At 49.8% G+C, this 17,470-nt stretch overlaps 1 protein-coding gene and 1 long non-coding RNA gene across 5 annotated transcripts in view; one reads left to right on the top strand and one right to left on the bottom strand.

The window, feature by feature from the left end:
• LOC102547830 (uncharacterized) overlaps nt 1-5,334 on the top strand; it is a 35,073-nt gene extending 29,739 nt beyond the window's left edge. The window contains exon 3 of the long non-coding RNA XR_010059431.1: nt 2,623-5,334. This is a non-coding gene — a long non-coding RNA (uncharacterized LOC102547830). The remainder of the gene's footprint in view (nt 1-2,622) is intronic.
• The window catches only part of Gfod1 (Gfo/Idh/MocA-like oxidoreductase domain containing 1), a 104,833-nt gene that overhangs the window by 7,205 nt on the left and 80,158 nt on the right, over nt 1-17,470 (bottom strand). Inside the window, exon 1 of one of the 4 annotated variants that reach the window (XM_039095674.2) lies at nt 5,323-5,446. The exons of 1 other annotated variant lie outside the window; for it this stretch is intronic. The gene's annotated coding sequence lies outside the window, so the exon portion shown is untranslated. Of the gene's footprint in view, nt 1-183; nt 346-5,322; nt 5,447-17,470 lie in introns of those variants that run through there. 2 more of the 4 variants (XM_039095675.2, XM_063276380.1) reach the window with 2 other exon arrangements.

Below are 17,470 nucleotides of genomic sequence, written 5' to 3'. Positions count from 1 at the left end.
CTTGTATACGCTATCCTTGAATCCATAAGCAACCTCTAGAAATCAAAGAAAAAATGCACATCACAAGCTGCTCCTGCCTCAAGGGTGCTTTGTACATATTATTTCACACACACGCACACATACGCACACACTCACACTCACACACACACACACACACACACACACACACGCATACACACAAACCTGGGAATTGTGTAGATGGCCAAGAATGGGTAAGAAAGAGTGCAACCTTCAAACAGAATGGTGAGCAGTCTGGACACAGAGGCAGGCAAATCTCTGTGAGTTCGAGGCCACACTGGACTACAGGGTGAGTTTCAGGATACCCAAGGCTACACAGAGAAATTCTGTCTGAAAACCAAACCAAACTAACAGTGAGTCATGACAGGAGATGGCACCACAAAGGCCATTCAATGACAAGCAAGATGACTGGGATGCCATGGTACGTGACAGGCTATGACTTCATCTTTCCTTAAAGAGACAGAAACGTGGTGGGAGGGAAACTGCATTGTTGTTTACAGTGGTTAGCTCCTGGTCGGTCCGGTTGGGTCTCATCTTTCTCCTCCTCTTTTGTGGTACTAGGGCCTGAATGGGGGTCCTGACAATCTTAATGGGTCCCCTCTCACTAACCTAAAGTACCCCCAAAGACTTGTGTATGTTCTCCATAGTATGCTATGATCGGGGGGGGGGGGGGGAAGAAATGCTAGGTTGTTTTAGTGTTTGAAGGTGACAGGGAGACCTTAGGAGGCTCTACTCTGGGTGATGGGAAAGGCCTCTATCTCTTGGAAATCTTCTGGTCCTTGTCCCCACAAGAGCTGGTGAATATGCTGCTGACTTTGAACTCTGTAGGTTTCTGAGGTTCAGGCTGTGTGGATCCCCCCTCCTGCTCCAGTGGTGAGAATCTCTTTGCATGTGATACTGGTGGGTGAAATGCAAGGGCTTGACCTCAGCCAGTGACCTACTTGCCCTAGCCCCCTTCTTTTTTTGGGGGGGGGGCACAGTTTGGCTAAGTTACCCAGGCAGAATTTTAAGGCCCACTGAGTGGAAAACTGGAATCCTCCTGCCTCAACTTCCCTAGGGGCAGGGATAAGAGACCTGCACCACTAGAGAGATAAAGCTCCTCAGGAGACAGACTGTGCCTTCTCTCTAGAGAAAGGATGGGAGAGACTTGGCTGCCATTCCATAGCCTCGTGGCAGTATATATACCACATGAGATGTGGTATAGTATCTTCATGGGAAATGTATCTTTCTTCAAAGGCAGAGGACGCCAAGCTTTGGGACTTCCAACAATTTCCCAGAACATCCCCACTGCAGCAAAGTCAGCAAAGGCCCTTGGAACAACACATGGGTTCCATCTCTGCACACACAGTAACGGCAAAGCAGATGAAAAGCAAAGTGGCTGAGAAAAACCATTTGTCCTTTTGCGAGCCCCAGACATTTCCTGAACTCTGAGCACGCTCTGTCAGAGTCCTCCGGTGCTGTTAACAATAAGAACGGGCAGGCATCGTGCACGTCCACCGCCGCTGTGACAGATACCAGCCACCCTGCCACTTTACCTCAGCCACCAGGAGCCATCACACTATAGCTTGCTCCAAGGGACCTGCCCCTGTGCCGAGAAATGAATGTCTTGGGACACTGCCACACTGCCCATGTGGTGCTGTGTGACCAAGAGTGGATGGTAGAGAACACATCGACCTGTGTCGGGCCATCTAGAGAAGGCTTCTTAACCATCTTCTGCATGGACCCAGATCTTAAGACAGACACGAGCCCTCTGTATGTAAACTATCTTCATTTTTAGCACCAAGAGACCCCCATCAACAAATGAAGTGAGATCTCCCCGTTTATTAAGGAGAAAGATGGGACCTTCCCACCTCTGCATGGAGCTGAGGCTGGGAGCCACGTGAGGTGGACATACTCTCAGCTGTGGGAGGAAGGCTGCTGTTCTTCTTCCTGAGGTTTCTTCCAGCTCGCTCAGTGTGTTTTCTGTCACCGGGCTCAATGCCCTCGGCCTTCATAAGGAGTCAATGCTACAGAGGGAAGATGTTTCCAACTATGAGATACCAAAGCCATCTTGTAAACAGCTGCTGCTTTCATTTCCTCCAAGCCCGGGGTCTCTCAAGTTGTGACCAAGTCCCAGCCCAGGTCTTGACCTCCCAGAGACCAGAACTGCTATGGGCTGATTCTCCCATGCAAATATTGCTTCTGCATCCCGGGAGCCTAGGAGAGAAGTTTCCTGTGGACAAACTGAGGAAAGACACCCACTCTCTGCCCTCCCGTGGAGCAGACAGGAGGTGGCAGTCACCCAGTGGCCAGGGCCATCCCAGACAGAATCAGCCAGGATCTTCAAAGCATCCTTCCCTGCTGGCGTGTTTCCAGCTATACACTCCCTTATCTAATCTGGGTGGAATCTTCAAGAGCCATGCCGGGTTCCCACACCGCCTCCTGATCACTCCACTGGTGCTGACAGTTCCCTATCTTCTGGAAGCTCTGGGCAGCTGTCCCGGCAGACTGGCAAAACTCCCAACAGACATTCCATCAGAGAGGGTCCCCCTTGTCCGAGGATAAAGAGAAGCCCTTTCTGCAGGTTACCCTAACTTACACCCTGACCCTTGATCTTTTCTGCAGGTAACTGCTTACTAGTCTAACCCTCCAACACTACCAGACTCTGGGACCAACAAGATGCATAGGAGCTCCCAATCCAATCAGTAGAGGAAGCCAGCCAGGCTACGAGTGCATACAGGATGCGGATCCAAGAGAGGCGCGGAGGCAAAAACAATGCAATACAGCTGCTTTGGGCAAGTGAGAAAGCTCCGCTTAAGAGGTAACATTTTAGCTGGGTTCTGAAGCATGTGTAGGAGTTTGCCTATTCAACATTCAGTTGACTTCCATTTAGAAAATGATCTAAAAGCAAAGGTACTTAATTTGAGATCCAGAAGCCACCGACTCTGGAAGGTTTTCAAAATACTGTATAAGTCTATTGTGAAGTGCAATTTTCTGGATTAGGCTCATTAGATTCATAAAAGAATCTACCATTCAAAAAATTAAACTGTGAGTCTAGAGATGTGGTTCAGTGGGAAAGACAAATGACTGCTCTTCCAGAGGACCTGAGTTTGGTTCCCAGCACCCGCTTCATGTGGCTCCAACAGCCTATAACTCCAGCCCCAGAGAACCTGCCGCTTCTGGCTACTATATGCAGAGATACATAAAATGTAGTTGTTTGTTTGAGACACAGGGTCTTTCTATGTAGCTCTGGCTGGCCTGGAACTTGCTCTGTAAACCAGGCTGGCCTCAAACCCACAGAGATCCACCTGCTTTTGCCTCCTGAGTTCGAGGGACTAAAGGCCTGCAGCATCACACCCAGCTCTGATATTTGAAGTAAGATCTTTTTGTTCTGCTTTCTAAAGGTTAAGCAGAACAGGATCTTCAAGTGAAGGAAACAAACGGGGCTGAGAGCCAGAGGCCTAGCTCTAGCAGGTGCCACCATCCTCTCTGGAACATTTAGCCAGCTTCACTCATAGCAGCTCGTCCTGTCTCTGTCCACTCTTTCTCTTCTCCCAACTCTTTCTTGCCCCAGCTTCACTCCCTATACTTTGGCCCCTGCTCTACTCCCCAAAGCCTTAACACACACACACACACACACACACACACACACACACACACACACACACACTCGGAGAAGTAGTGGCATCAGCATGGAGGGCTCATCCAATCCCGTTGCTCATGGCCCTAAGTCTTCAATTGCCAGAGCATCCTGACAGAAACGGCATTTCAGTTCACATGACTCATCTGATCACGGTGTGTGTGTGTGTGTGTGTGTGTGTGTGTGTGTGTGTGTGTGTGTGTGTGCATGCACACACGCATGACAACACCACTTCAACTAGTGAGTACAAGGGACTGGGGAGGTGGCTGAGTGACTAAGAGCACATGCAGTTCTTGCAAAGGACCCGAGCTCTGTCCCTAGCACCTACGTAGGGCAGCCTATGACTGCCTATAATTAACTCCATGGGCTCTCTCTGCCTCTGGCCTCTGCAGGGACCTGTGATCTCTCTCTCTCTCTCTCTCTCTCTCTCTCTCTCTCACACACACACACACACACACACACACACACACACACACACACACCTCTCACCCCCAACACACATAATATAAAATTTAAATATTTTAAATTATTAAAGCCATGTTTTAAGTAATTACTTTCTGCCAGAGGAGGAGGTTTGATGGTTTACATTCACAGTCTACCGTGAACCCTTCGGCAATCCCGGGAACCAGACTGATAAAGAGATATGGAAACTAGGGCTTTAGGTGGCCAAGCATCTTGCTTTGGTCACTATTCCTATCTGGGACTTGAACTGGCCCCCATCTCTGAGAACCCTAGCTTCAGGTTGGGGGGAGTGGTTCCTTGCACACAAGTGTACGCTGCTACGTGTTCCCTGTTACTGCCTATTGCGGGGGCTTGTGCACACAGGCAGCGAGTGTCTACAGCGTGCAGCCCCAAAGGAGGCTGGGAAAAGAGCAGGCAACTGTACTGAGTGAGCATCGGAAATCAGGGCAGAGGGGGCTGGGGAGCCTCATGCACAGCTGGGTGGCATTTCAAGTCTCAGAGCAACTTGATTAAGTTTCCACCCTAATTCTGATCTTGAGATGGAAGTGGGTCAGGGTGACCCATATTCAGCTCCTTTGTCACAGCCCCGGGTGCTGTCCCTGGGCCAGGAAAGAGGGTCACCACTAATGAGAGGCAATGGGCCTGGCCGACAGCGACAGAACCTGAAAGTGAACTTGGTAAAGTCACCGTGCAGACACGGGACTCACTCCAAGTCCAGCGGGTGCCCCACTGTCCCCACAGAGGCAGGGTAGGAAGTGACAGAAAACTGTATGGGTTCATTGGAAGGGGCAAAGGTCCCTTCTACTCCAATCTGTTTAAATTCCTCTCCAGCACAGTTCACGGAGGTGACCTACACACAAAGAATATTTCTTATGTGGAAATACTGTTGAATAAGAAAGTAAAAATGACAATAAACCAGGCTGGCAGTCTAAATGGATGTAACCTAAGGGCCCCATGCCTTACTAGCAAGACTATTAACATGTTTACTGTGGAAGTTCCTTAGCCTACCTCATCCCTGTGATCCAGAGTTTAACCCTGTCAGGTGCCCCTCAGGAACCTCTCTGTGCTCTTGTTTAAACTCCGTAGCAACCCCTGGAAGATTCTAACCCTAAATCCGACATCTAACTGTTGAGAGGACAGGGAAGTGAGGCTCCTTCCAAAAGCCCACGCCTGAACGTTGCGCCTATATCCCATAATGCCTTTCTCCTAACTCTGCTTCTTACATTTGCTAAGCGTGTCTTCTAATGAACTCCAGCTGCGCTCCTTACTGGCTCATCCTGAAATTCTTGTCCTTCAGCAAAGCCGAGGTCCTGGCTTTACCCAAGCCGAGGCTTCTTAAATCCGGACTCCTCCGTCCGGCTGGTAGCAGCACGGAGCTGTGTCTCCAGGCCATCAACACCGTGACTCCAGTCCGTGGCCCCAGTTCCCTTTCGCACAGGAGCCCTATGAAAAGTAGGAACTTTCGTATGCTGCTTCGTGAGCATAACTGCCACAGAATGAACAGCGGGGATCACACCCCAAATACCATACATCTCCGTGAGGCTACAGTAACAGGGAAGATATGTAATGGGGAAGATATGTTCTGGGGAAGTTGCCAGCTAGCTCCTCCCAGCCTGGACGTCCCCAGATGTTTTGTTTTTAGATGTGAAATGTGCCCCCCTCCCCAAAGGCTCACGGTGTTTGCACGGAAGGTTATGGAACTTTTGGTAAGTAGGGCCTAGCTGGAGGAAGTGGGTCACGGAAGGCCTCGAGATTCCACTTCCGGTCCCACCTGCAGTGCTTCCTGCCGTCTGTGTCTTCCCTTCCTTCGTGGACCGAATCTAGACCTCCTAGAAGTTGCTTCTGTCATGGACTTGGTCAGAGCGAGGAGAAGCAACTATGCACAGAAGGGAGAGGAGTTTCTGCTTTTGGCCTAGGGGAGGTGAAGGAGATGTGTCCGCGGGAGCCAAAGCGCTAAGCGAATGGCCAGCTCCCCAGGTAGGTGGGTCCGGGCCGGCTTTTCATGCTATCGGGTTGTATATGTGGACTAGAATAGAGGAGTGGGAAGATGGAGGAGGGGAACAGCCAGGGCTGTGAACCCTTAGCCGTTGAGTCTCGCGAAATAAATAAGCCTGGTGATGCCCACTGGCCTCAGCTGTCACGTGTGGGGCCAGAAAGTGGTGCAACTGGGAGAACCAATCCAGAGCCAGAGTGAGGTCTAGATGTGTGGCCAAACCCTGAAAATCTCATCCTGACACTGGCAGGAGTCAGATTGCTGTCTCTGGCCTACCCATCCCAATGCAATGTAACCAGTACGACTCCACATTTCTGCCACCGTAAAAGAAGTCATGTAGCTTGGTAGCCAAATTACAGGTTAATCATCCCCTCTCCCTATAAGGACATGTCTAGCAAGCACCCTGAAATGCCTCTTGATGGAAATGAAACATTCCCAGCACCTCAGCCCCAGCCAATGACATACACTACCCTCCCCCAAAACCCCTCCCTACTCCCCAAGGGTTATATAGCCCTTGTTATCCCCAGTAAAAGAGAGCTGTTTCACTGAAAACCATCTCTGGAGAAGGCTGTTTCTCCTGCACTCATTCAGGCAGAGATCCTGTGTGACCCACCCACCCGGGCTAAGCTGCTCTCTTTCCAGCCCAGTGTGTAATGGTGCCTGGCTTCCCTGGGGGCAGAAGCAGACACAGCTGGCAGTCATGATTCTGGGGAGCAACCGCTCTTTAGTCTTGACTACCATTCCCAGAGACCCACCAACTAGATCCTGGGAGTGAAGAGAAGAAAGATCTATAGCAGCCATAATTTCCTCATAGAAGTGGTCACTTCTGTGTAACCCCAGCACTTGGGTGGTGGAGGGTGGGGCAGAAGGCAGAACAACGGACCATTAGCCCCATCAGAGTCACTAAAAAGGAAACCGCAAATGGTAGAGTTCTGTGGGGCAGTGGGCTGGGCTGTGAAAGGTATTCTGGTTCCCAGTTGAGCTAAGGTTTGAAACCCCAGTAACCCTGTTCCTGGGCTTTAGGCCTCTGTCACATAGCTACAGCCCCCACAGACCACTGCAGAGAGGTTTGTGGTCATCAGTCACCTAGAAGCAGCACCCCAAGCCCTCCCACATGCAGATAAGCCAATAGGAAGTACCTACTGTCAGACCCCGACCCACCCCAAAACTGTATATAAGAATCCTACCCAGAAGGAATAAAGGCATTCGAGAATTAGTCTGTCATCTGAGTTTCTGTCATAAGAGCTGTAACACTGCCACCTGGGGAAGAGATCTGCTCTCCGGAAAATGCCCCCAGCAGCTCCCCTGCATCCCTCACTGGCTCTGCTGGCCTCCAGCTGATGTCTCCGAGCAACTAAAGGGCAGTGGGGAGAGGGAGGTGGAGCAGCAGGGGTGATGCCCCCTCCCTGCTCCAGTTCTCTCACACGGACCTGACCAGGCCAGGGATCTCCGTGTGAAGCCTCCAGTACACAGGCCCACAGAGTTCCATGAGATTACTAGACCAGACAATTCCATTTCCTAGGCCCCTTTCAAGATGGTGGTTTACAGCAGCTATTAGCCCAGTTATAGAGGAATACAGAAATGGACATTTTTTTTTTACTCCTTAAGTGGAGTGTCTCAGTTCTCATCACATGTCTCCCAAGGTCCTCACTCAGTCTTTAACCCAAATTTACTGCCTGCTGCTTGAAGCCAATGTTTTCAAGAGAAACGCTATCTTCTCTGTGGGTAAGAAAGATCAGAGACTTTAAATTAGGCAACATTTCAAAAGAGGGAGACAAGGTGGTGCACCTCAGCGGTAGAGCAGTTCTTAGGACAGACAAGGCCTTCACTCCATCCCCAGGACTGAAACAAAAACAATAAGAGGAGGAGAGAAGAGAAAATAAGGCAGAAATGGCAGCTCACACCTGTAACCCCAGTACCCGGGAGGCAGATTGTCACAAATCAGAGGACCCCTGTCTCAACTCTGAACAAAGAGGAGGAGGAGGAGAAGGCTGGGGAAGAAGAAAAAGAAGGGGAAGAAGAAGAGGGGGAAGAAGAGGAGGGGAAAAAGAAGGAGAAAGAGGTGGCCACCTCTAAGGAGTATACTTTAGAGGAGGGATCTGAGACTGTTTACTCCAAAGGTGTTTGGGGTTTCAGTCATTGTTTTAAAAACAAGACATGTTACACAGCCTAAGTTTCTGGCCTCTCCTGAAAAGTGGAAAGATCCAGAAATACTGATGGTCTCCCCGGAGCCTCCAGCACAACGTGGCAGCTGCCGGGTGGCTCATCGGTTCTGCAGTCCTGCCGGTGCCCATGTGGGCTGCTCTTGTTGCTGTACTGCTAAGCAGGACACTGCGCTTCACTAGCTCTTGTTTCCCTAGGTCAGAGGTTCAAGTAGCATAACTGGGTCCCCGAGAGGAACCTACAAAGCCATTCTGGGGAGTAGTCTGCCTCCAAGCACACTGAGCTGTTGGCCAAGTTCAGTTTCTTGCGTTGGTGGAACTGGCCCTGTTTTCCTACCAACAGTGCAGTTTCATCTGGATCCAGCATCCCCACCGAATGCCATCACTCACCTACCTGCCAAGCACAGGCTTTGGAGGCTAGCTGCTCCTCCCACTGGCCATCTGACTCCCTCCCTCCTTCCCTCCCTCCTTCTGGTAGCACTCGCCAGAGAGATGTTCTGCCTTGGATGAGCTCCAGTTAGATCAGATACCACCACCCACAGTCTCCGTCTTGCCGCTGAGCTAGTCTAGGGAGTGCTACCGAGGGGCAAAGTCATCTTAGGGCACTGCCTACCAGTGACTCCCTCCCAGCCCGCTCATCTGCTGGGAGCTCCCTAAAGCTGCTCCTGGGAGGGGATGAAGGGGATCAGAGGAGGCTAGGAGCCTTCAGTATCTCTCAACGCAGTGCCCCTCCCTGTGTCTGCACCGCCACCTTGCCAACGCTAGTTCTCTCAACAGTTGTTGCTTCAGCAGATAGACTCAGTGAAGTACTCCAGGGTTTTAAAAAGAACCTATTATTAACCTATTATTAGTCTCCTCGTTACCAAGGTGATTGGGTCCCCACTTGGGCTCTCTCTATAGAGCAGGAGCAGGTGTTGGGTGGGGCAGGGGAAGGAACAGAGGACTCAAACTGTTCTGTGCCCACAAAGTGCCACACCAGTGCCATGTGGCCCGGGCATGACAAAATGGGGAAGTTGAAGCTTAGCAATTCCAACTGTCTAAGACCAGCAATACATACCAAGTACATGACTCGTCGTGGCAGGGCTGTGATCTTCAGGCCCCATGACTCCCATTAAAAAAAGTCTTTATTTACATGGGTCATTTATTGGGGGGCCGGGTGTGTGCCGTGGCATATGTGTGGAGGTCGGAGGATAATGAGCCATTGGTGCTGTCCTACTGTGCGAGTCCACTTGGATTTGTCAGAGCTGGTGTGAGACATCTTTACCCACTGAGCATTTCAGGCTAGACAGTGGCTGCATGGGGAAAGGCCTGTACAGACAGCCTGACCCTCAGTGGTTCCCAAAGCATTCAGGAATTAGTCTCCCTCCCTTCCCCCGACCCACTACCCTGCAAGCTTACACTGGCTTATGGTAGAGGGGCCATGAACGTAGCAGAACCTGGTGTCTGAAGAGCTGGGAGGAAAGAAAGGACAGAGTTTGCCCACAGGTCAAGAGGGCTGTTGTTCTTTTTGAGGTCAGCTGTCTGATTACTCCATATCTGGGGCAATATAGCGGTCAGATCAACTGAAAGATGACTAACAGGGAAGAAGGTGACTGCAGGAACGGGTCATGGTGGTGACTGTGTTCCTCAACCAAAGGCAAATACTCCATGGGCTCTGCCCTCTACAAGCCAGCACTGGCCATCTTGGCCAAAGGTGCTGTGTGACTTTGGACCTGCCTGACGTTTTACCTCAAGACAAGGTACCACAGGAAAATATCTTGGGGTCAGCCTCATGACACCCAGGGCCCCAAGATCCATAGTGCTGCAGGCCCTTGCAGGGACCAGAGCATCTCAGGGTGGCCAAACCCTACCCAAGGAAGCAAAGAAGAACCATCTTTCCTTTCCAGTCCGGCAGACAGATGGCAGACACAGTGAGGACTGCAGCTGATTTATAACCTCCAACCAAAAGAGCAGTGTAACTAGTAAACAGCCACGTCCCATCCCATAGCCTCAGGCAAACCGGAGCCTGCTCCATGTAACAGCTGGGGATAATTACCAACAAGCCATTTCCTAGAGCACCTTCACCCACAATGTCACCACGGCCAATCACAGAGCAGGCCTAGCCAGTGGTAACCCAAAGGCCAGTGCCCGTGTTTGGAGACCCAGGAAGAGGCGTTTTGGGGAGCCTGCCCAGCCCCATCTATCTTGTTGGTGTGCTGGGGTGTACCCCACCTAAGGGTCTTCTTAAGGGGCACAGTTTCTAGTTGTTAGGTCTCTCAGGGAGTCCAAATATCCAGAAATGAGCTCGTGCTGTAGAAGGATTTATGCTGGTTAGCATTCCTCAGGAACTTGTGAAACAGGTTTTGCATTTCCCCAAAAGGAGTCCGTTCCCTTTCCTCTGACAGAAGGGACACACTGCACACCAGCTGACTACTTATACCTGTGGCGCTCATCAGAACCATCAGAGCCCACACCGGCCTCCAGGCTCCCTCAACATCACCGGTTCCTGTTAACAATTCAAAGTCCACTCTAGCATCCTTGCCCCTCAGCCTTCCCAACGCTACTCTTCCTCCTTTTAATCCACGTGTTTTATCCACCCTATACTATCTTTTTGCTCTATCTCTTGCTCTGTCTGTCTCCCTCTGTCTTTCTGTCTCTTTCTCCCCCTCCCTCCCTTGCTCTCCCCCTACACTCCATTCTTTATCTATGCTATCTTTCTGTCACCATGATTCTTTCTGGCTTCCTTGGCCCTAGCCTCGTCCAGTCTGCTTTCTTTTCTCTCTGCTCTGGTTTTGTCCAGAGGCCCCTGAATATTTCCTCTCTCCTAGTACAGTAAAAACTCTCCTAATAATCATGGAGTGGTCGTGTTGGCTGTTTCATTACTGTACCCCCTCATACACTGTACCCTGTAAAGCCAAGATAGTGGTTTGCAGTCCCAGTAGCCTTTGCAGGTTTGGGCAATAGGTTTGCCCAATCTTGGATCTCTCCTGAGCCTGATACGTGAGGGGAGAGGGATGCTGGAGAGCCATGATGACGGGGGTGGGGGGGGGTGAGGGGACAGTCATAATAACACCTCATTTGCAGACTGTGGTGGCAGAGATGCTAAGAAAGGTTTGTCTGGTCCAGGCAAGCATTACTTCATGCCACCAAGTCTGTCCATACTGGCTGGGGTCCGTGGTGCATTGGGGACTGTCATTCTAGTGATCTATCTCCCCTGCCTCCTGTAAATGACTGTAAAGGAATTAACAGAGTTTCCCAAAACGTCCCAACCAGCTAAGATCAGCCCTCTGGCCTCTGTGTGGCCAACTGAAATGCTTCTCAGATACCACAGGTTTCCTAGCTTTCTAGACTCAGCCTCTGAGATAGAACCGGACAGAGGAAGCCCTGCAAACCTATTAAGAACGCAACAGGAGAGACTAACTGGATAGAGAAGAGTGAGGGCCACGGGATATGGGTCTGGTTTATAAATGCTGTGAGCCTGGCCACTCCACACAGAGGAACGAACCTTGGTTCTTGCTAAAGTTAAAGTCACTACACCTATTTCTAAGGGCTGCTGTGAGTACAGAACGGGAGTAACTGACCCGAGGCCAGGAAAAAACAAAACAAAACAAAACAAAACACACGACCATAACCAGGTCCGTTGAGGTCAATAACATGCAAATAAAAACTGCATGAGTCAGCTCTAACTGCAGGAATTCAAAACAAGTCATTGGCTGAGCTAAGTGTGTGACAAAGCAGTGGGAGGAGACAGGGACAGGTCTGTAAATCCAATCCAATTCCTGGTGCAGAAGCCTAAGAGGGCGAAGACAGTGAAGTGAGCCACATTCAAGACTGTACACTTGGTACCAATGCCAAATGCACTTTATGTCATGCATAGCCCAGGCAGAGACTTTGAAAGCATGGCTGCCTGTCTGGATTGGTCACTGGGAGGCTAGGCTAGACAAATGCAGGGCAAAGGTTGCCCATTTGCTGCTTCTAGTAGATGAAGAGGGCTTGGCTAGCTACGAGAGGCTGTCGATTAAAAATTCTCTGGCTACAATACAAAACTCAACGTCGGTTGCTGCCCACAGCGTAATTTGTTTTGAGAGGGGAGTGTTCCGTCCGGCTGGCCTTGAACTGCCTGTGTAGGATCCTCCTGTCTCCGCCTCCCAAGTGCTGGGATTATAGGTGTTAGGATCAATGTTGGGGTTTACACCAAGCCAACATGGTTCCACACGGAGAGGTTAAATAAGAGAAGAGGAGAGGAGAGGAAAGGCCGGCCGTGAGCACATTAGAGGGGAAGGGGTAGCTAGAGAGAAGGGGAGAGGGGAAGAGCAGGGAAGAGAAGAGAACAATGAGAAAGCAAGAGGGAGTGGGGGGGCAAGCAGCCCCTTTGTAGTCAGGCACAGCTGGCTGTTGCCAGGTAACTGTGGGCGGAGCATACCTCCTGTTCCCAGGTAGCTGTGGGGTTGGGGCTTAGACCAACAATAGATAGGTACACACCCACAATTCTGGAATTGGAGGTCAAGCTGGGGGCTTCCTGCATGCTACGGGGAACTCTACAAACTGGGCCGCATCTCCAGCTGCAGCTGATGTTTGGATTGGTGTACCTTCCATCCTCATGATGGTAATTATATCCTGTCAGTAGAGCTCAGCACCTTAACAACTGAAGATGAGGAATGAATGCTGAGAGGCTGTTTACAAAGCACTCGGCTCCTGATCCAAACCCGCCCCCCCCCGCCCCCCGCCCCCCAGCAGCCCTGAAGCTAGCTAATTTCTTCTCTCCTATTGCCCTTTCTCTTGAAGGGACAGCACTTGGTTTTTCACCTGAGGAGAAGGCTTGGGCAAGTCCAGTCATCCAAAGTGAAGGCACTGCTCACTAGGGAAGTGAGACTGATATCATTGCCCCCTCACTGGCTAGAGAAATGCCTGGCTGGTTGTTTGCAAAAATTTGCAAGCAAGGCAGACTGTTTTTAGTGTGGCGTAAGACATCCCTAAAAGCTGCTGTACCTGGTTTACATGGCCACAGCAACTTCTTTCAGAGCTAGAACAGTCCATGGTCCTCATGATGGTGTCAGGTAGGGAGGACCCTACCTGCAGATGTGGAAGTGGGGAAGGGATATACTTTTAACTGTGTGTGTGTGTGTGTGCGTGTGTGTGTGCGTGTGTGTGCGTGTGTGTGTTTGTGTGTGTGTGCGTGTGTGTGTTTGTGTGTGCACGCGTGTGTGCACATGCATGGCATATAACACAAATGAAAGTCAGAGGACATTTTCACAGGTTGGTTCTAGATACGGAATTTAGCTCGTCACGCTTGGTGGCAGCCATCTTGCTGGCTCTAGATACGGAATTTAGCTCGTCACGCTTGGTGGCAGCCATCTTGGTGGCTCTGAAATGTCATCTGTTTGTTCTGTTTTGTGTTTTGTTTTGAGACAGGGTCATTTTTACACAGTTCTGGCTGTCTTGGAACTCACTATGTAGACATTTTAATACTTTTCCCTCCCTATGATATTGTGAGACCCTTAAAAAGAAGCCAGGATAGAGAAAGAGAACGGCTCCATCCCTGAGAGCAGAGTTCCAGCAGGGCTGTAATAGCCCCTCCCCCATATCTAACCCCGCCTCCGTGGAAGGCCTCACTGACACAGAGGCTGTAGGGATACAATCCTGGGAGAAGGCTGGCTGGGGATACAAGTCTCTCATCAGACTTCCCAAGGGTTCGGGCAAAGCCTATGGGAACACGGCTCCTCTCTTAGACCAACAGATGTCCCTAAGGATGTGCTAGATACAGACAGTCAGGTGAAGAAACACCGGCTTGGTTCACTCTGATCCTCAGTATGGGAGGTGAGAAGGGTATCCCCAACTCACCTTCCTCTCTCTAACCCCTCCTGCCTCACATCTCCTGATCACATCATTGAAGGACTGACCTAGACTTCCTAGGTTGGTATGGGCTCACTGGTTCTTTGATCTTTGAGAAATGACCAAATCACCAAACAATTCAATTACAGGAACTTTTCTCCATCTGAGTGTCACAGGACTGTATTATAACATTTGGAGAGAAATGTAATATTCAACATGTACTAGACTCCATGATAGAGACTGGCATGGGGCCACTGCTCCAGAGTGGTCTAAACATGGAGCCTTTCATTGTCCGCCTTTTTCTGTGAAGCTGAGCTCTTAGCAGTTGCTCTGATTAGAAACAACAACAACAACAACAACACCACATACACACACACACACACACACACACACACACACACACACGAGGCAAAAAAGAAAATTGGAAAAAAATGAGGGTGGGGTGTGTGCTGTGAGACCTTAAACAGTGTCTAACAGACACACATCCTGTTGAAAGTCAGCCTGATGACTTAAGAATAGAATGTAAGACATTTCTACTCTCTTAACATGTCTGTTTTATCTTTTAAGTCTGTGCCAAGTTGTTAGGAAGCAGATACATTGTTGTTTGGACTTAATTACGTCTTAAACAAAGTTTGTGAGTCTTTCTTTTGGCCTAGAAGCCTCATTTAAATAAAAAATCATTGGCATATTAAAGGGTACAGTAAACAGAGACTAGGAATATGTATTCTAGAATATTCTGTGTACCCATCACCCCCAGCCATAGCAACACATTCTTTGAAGGGAGGTCATTTTATACCAGCCAACGCCAGTTTACCCCTACCATCATGCCTGAGTTTCACTAAGGCTCTTTAGTACTTCCTGGTAACTTATAATAAAAGACAGAACTTGGCTCTGAGAAGACCTTAGAGATGAGCATAGCTCCAGTGAGGGGTGAGAAAGAAGAAAAACAATGACTGTCTAACTCATAGGACCCCTGAGGTGGGAGTCTAATGGGGTTAGTGCCTTCCTGACCCTTACAATAAGTAGTTTCCTGAGACCTCTGGTACAACGTAAAATAGTCAGCCATCTTTTGTGCAGGTTTATGTACAAAGGAAGATGGAAGATTTTGTTATAAATCATCTTAAACTCCTCTAGAATTAGTAAGCTTCTCGGCCCACATAGTTGAAGTTTGAATCTATCATTTTATAACTCCAGGTTATTTCTCCCAGACTCAAAAGGCAGACCCCAGCTCCAGGGGAAGAAAGATCCCCTAGGATATAGAGGTCAGTCAGATTTGCTTGGAGACAGCAGAGTTCAAATTCCATCCCTGGGGGCTATCTCAGGGCTGGGATTCTCCGACAGGAATTGTGGTGTTGGTCTGCCTTCTGCATCTGCTGACCAACCCAGCAGTGCTACAGATAATCTGGTTGCTTAGCAACCGTTGCAACCCAATGCCAGGGGAGGGCAGAGAAGGTGAGTGTTAGATGCAAGGTTGATGGTCTAGTGTCAGGCAAGTGTTATCTCTAGAGAGCACAGGCAAGAGAAATTCTACCCAGGCAGCCGCTCTCGTTGCGCTCTCACCTTAAGGAAAGGTAAAGGAACCCAGCAAGCTCAGAGTACCGCTGGAAACTGTTATATCCCCCACCCCACCCCACCCCAGCAAACCCCCAGTCCCCCACACGCCATAGGTACATCCTCCAGGGCTGTCCTTCAGAGCTGGAGAGTGGTGGCGACAAGAAACGTCCTTAAAGACCACCAGACCTTCGTGGTTTGTATCCCTTGCAGCTGGGGTCAGGAAGTTAAGAACATGAGGTCTATAGAAGACTCTTACCCTGCACTTGAGCTCAGAGAAGTATTGTTTTGTGCCTCCCCTCCCCCAGTGGATTTGTGAGAACTGGCCAGATCATCCAGCTAGTTCACTGAACAGCCGTGCGCTTGTTGTGTGCAGGCTAAAAACCCACAAGTATTAAACACAGGGCTGTAGGAGAGGTATGGTGTCAGCAAAAATAAAGTGTCTGAGACAAGGGCAACCCAAAGCCCCTCCCACCCCATCCCCACTTCCAGAACCTAAATCCTAAAGAACAATGCGCATCAGGTCATCCTCTGCTACAAGGGGAGTTCAAGGCCAGCTTGGGCTACGCGAGCCTGGGTCTCAAGCTTCTCCCACCAAAATGAAAAACAGCATCCTAAAGAACACAGGCGGAGAATAGAAGCACTTCCAGAGAAGAGTAAAAGCAAACATTCTATAACAGCGCCACCAAGTTGGCAGCTCTCTGTCTCCATAACAAAGAGCAGAGTTGAATGACTTACAAAGAGAAATGTTTGCTTTGGCTCTGTCTTGAAGGTTTCTCTGAGCCTGTGTAGCCCGTGATGGCAGGGACAGGAGGAGATGAAAGGCTGCTAACCTCATGGCTGGGAGGCAAAAGGACCGGAAAGGGGAAGGTACTGGGGGTCTATCCCACTAACCCCGGCAACAGCACATGTTCCAGTGACTGGGCTCCATCCCATAAGCCAAACCATATACACTGCCCTGCCCCGGGTATTGTGTTATAGCAATGCAAAATGGACCAAGGTAGGGCCTGTGCTTTCAGAAGGAATTATCAAAGTGGAATAAACAGGGAAAGGACATATCCATCAGGATGGCAGGCATGGCCTTCAGCACCGTCCTCAACCAGGAAGCACTGGAGAGCGGATAAACCCCTGATTAATTATCACAGCCCTGCTGGAGAGACAAAAGGAGGCAAAATTAAAGGCAGAAAGGCCCTCACTTTAATCGGAGCCTGACTACTTGGAAGCTGGCCTCTCCATGACTCATGTCTTACAGGACTCTTTTGAGCCTTATTCCCAAAGACTCATGACCCTTGCCCGAACTGACCAATCTTAGTAGACAACAGGGCTACAAAATTAACTACTTGATAAGAGATTCCAGCTTATCTACCCCCACAGAATTGGCGTGAGACGTGATAAAATATTGTCTTTAACTGTGACACAAGAAGTCCTGTTCTTTCCCAGAGCCAATCAACCGTCCCCCACCTCACCACCCTCACCTCCATCTCACTCCACCCCTTCCCCTACACCCCACACCTCCAAACCCCCATCTCTCTCTGCCCATCTTCTATAGCTCTGTCTCCCTAAGTAGTTTCTTTAATAAATTTTCTCCAATTAATCTTTTTCTATACTTGTTCTGGTCTGGTAAGTGGCACACACACACCCTGCCAGTGACATTTGTCTTCTATGGGAGTATCTCACTTTTCCTTTCCTGTAATATAGCCAGAGATCAGGAGATTGGTGGGTCGGTCAGCCTGACACTCAGGTATTAGAGTAGCTGCACTTTGCCCTGGGAAGGCAGATGAAGAAGTGAGTGGCTTCAGCTCCTAGCGTCTCCTAGATAAGTGTGGATAGTAACATCCCAATTCACAAAGATAA

The sequence above is a fragment of the Rattus norvegicus genome, chromosome 17, assembly GCF_036323735.1.
Source record: "Rattus norvegicus strain BN/NHsdMcwi chromosome 17, GRCr8, whole genome shotgun sequence".
Lineage (NCBI taxonomy): Eukaryota > Metazoa > Chordata > Mammalia > Rodentia > Muridae > Rattus > Rattus norvegicus.
Note: the sequence above shows the minus strand (reverse complement) of the source record. Positions and strands in the feature narration are given on the sequence as shown.